This window comes from Colobus angolensis, unplaced genomic scaffold (assembly GCF_000951035.1).
Source record: "Colobus angolensis palliatus isolate OR3802 unplaced genomic scaffold, Cang.pa_1.0 Scaffold17, whole genome shotgun sequence".
NCBI classification, from domain to species: Eukaryota; Metazoa; Chordata; class Mammalia; order Primates; family Cercopithecidae; genus Colobus; species Colobus angolensis.
In genome coordinates, this window is record NW_012114821.1 from 3,812,717 (window position 1) to 3,814,954 (window position 2,238).

General features: G+C 57.6%; 1 long non-coding RNA gene across 1 annotated transcript in view; it reads left to right on the top strand.

The window, feature by feature from the left end:
• The window catches only part of LOC105509026, a 2,746-nt gene extending 761 nt beyond the window's left edge, over window positions 1-1,985 (top strand). The window contains exon 2 of the long non-coding RNA XR_001001362.1: window positions 717-1,985. This is a non-coding gene — a long non-coding RNA (uncharacterized LOC105509026). The remainder of the gene's footprint in view (window positions 1-716) is intronic.
• Window positions 1,986-2,238: the final 253 nt, after the last annotated feature.

The window sequence follows — 2,238 nt, forward strand, 5'->3', positions numbered from 1 at the left end:
GCGGGCGGCCTCGGGGGCTGACCTTGGCTCCTGTACCTGGTGGGCGCCTAGGCCAGGTCGGCCTGGGGCGGGCGGGCGTCGGAGGGGCAGTTTTGAAACCCGAGTGAGGAAGCAGAGGGCGGGATGTGGACGAGGCCATGGAGTTCACGAAACTTTGGAGTTCTCAGTTTCCCCCTAAGTCGACTGGGGCTGGGTCCCCTTCCGCCAGGCGGGCTGACTGAGGGGATGGGCTGGGGCGACAAGACAGCAGCCACCCGGCCCGGGTACTTGCGGTGAGACCGGCTTCGAGGCCCCCGGACCCCCGTGTTATCAGGACGGGTAGGGCGCCCACGGGACACGTGGTGCCCAGAAGAGCGGGAAGGCTTGTGGGCGGGGCCTGCCTGAGCTGCACCACCCCGTGCCTCCAGGCTTCGAGGCCAGCCCAGGTGAGGGCGGCATCTCAGCCTCTAGCCCTTGGGGACCTTGAGGACGTCCTCTTCTAGGTCAGCCCTTCTTAGGGAGGCTTGTGGCTCCAGTTACTGGAAAAACCAGTGCTGGTTCACGCAGGAGGCCCCAGGAGAGGGGGAAACAGAGGCAAGCTGGGGTCTCCCAGGGGGCCTTACCCACCCAGCCCTTTTCCATGCCAATCCCTGGACCCTTGGCCCAGTCAGATGTTCAACTGCTCCAGTCCTGCCTCCACTTCCCCGAAAGATGCTCTTCCACCCATCCACCCTCAGCAGCCAGAGGGACCCTGGGAAGATGGGAGTGAGAGCCGCCTTCCTCTGCAAAAGCCTCCAGGCACCACCGCACTGGTGAAGGCCAGAGACCCTAAACTGTCCCAAGACCACCTGACTGGGCTGCCTCCCTGCCACCTAGCTGCCAGCCTCTCTCAGCGCCAAGCTATTCCTCCAACCGAACGTTTCCTTCCCAGCTAAGGGCCTTTGCACCTGCTGCTCCTTTTGCCTGGAAGTTCACCCCAGACTATTCCAGGGCCTCTGTCCTTCCCATTGCATGGTCCCCATCAGCTGCCGCCACCTCTGAGAGCTCAGCCTCCACTGGCCATCCTGTCCCTCAGCCCACTATACTCTCCACTCTGCCAGAAAGTCCCCCAATCAGGGACAACACAGGTCATGGTCCACACCTCTTCTGGCTTGTCCCCAGTGCCCAGCATCTGGCACAGAGCTGGTGCGTGCAAATCCTGGACAGGTGGGCGAGCTGATGGTGTCCAGAGGCCCCTGGTCCTTAAGGGTAGGGGTGGGGATGTCTCAGAGGACATAACCTTGCAGACCCGAGTTCAAATCTGGGCTCATCAGCTCATTTAGTCCCCACACAGCCCATATTGGGAGAGCTAGTATTCTCCCTGTTTTGCTGATGAGACACAGAGAATGTCAGCAACTCCCAAAGACTGCCCAGCAAGTTGGGAGTAAAGCTGGTACGGTTCCCACGTTTAGCTGCTAAATAGGGTGTCCTATACCTGGTGTGTTCAAGCAGAGATCCACACACGGGAAGGTCAAGGCAACATCCCTGGTGCTCCAGCTTTGAGGTCCTAGGAAAAAGGGAACCTCCCATTAAATGCTTCTATTGCCGGGAAGTTCAGCACCTGTAAAAGCAGCCCCTTCCCATTTCATTGTGCCTGCATTTTAATTCTTATTTTTTAAATGTTTAGCTTCAGGCCAGGCACAGTGACTCACACTATAATCCCAGCACTTTGGGAGGCTGAGGCGGGAGGATCACTTGAGCCCAGAAATTCAAGACCAGTCTAGGTAACGTAGTGGGACCCTATCTCTACAAAAAATAAAAAATGAGCCAGGCATGGTGGCGTGCTCCTGTAGTCCCAGCTACTCGGGAGGCTAAGGTGGGAGGATCACCTGAGCCTAAGAGGTCAAGGCTAGAGTCAGCCCTGATTGCACCACCGCACCCCAGCCTAAGTGAAAGAGCAAGAGCCTGTCTCAGAAAAAAGCATTAATAAATAAATGTTTGGCTTCGTCTAGCCTGAGCAGCACCAACGCCCCCTGCCTGTTTCATGCTGTTTTCCTCCTCTCCTGCCCAAAATCTCAGAGAGGTTTCTATCCCAGCCACCCAAATTTGCCGGGGTGAGTGGGCTCCCAAGAGGCTGGAGTCGCCTTCCTCCCCACACTCTTGTCATCCTGCAGGGAGTTAGGAGCAAAGGAGGAGACTCCTCCTTGCTGGATTCTTTTCAGTTCTCAGACATTCACCAAGTGCTAACCACATGCCAGGGACTTACACCCACCCACCAAG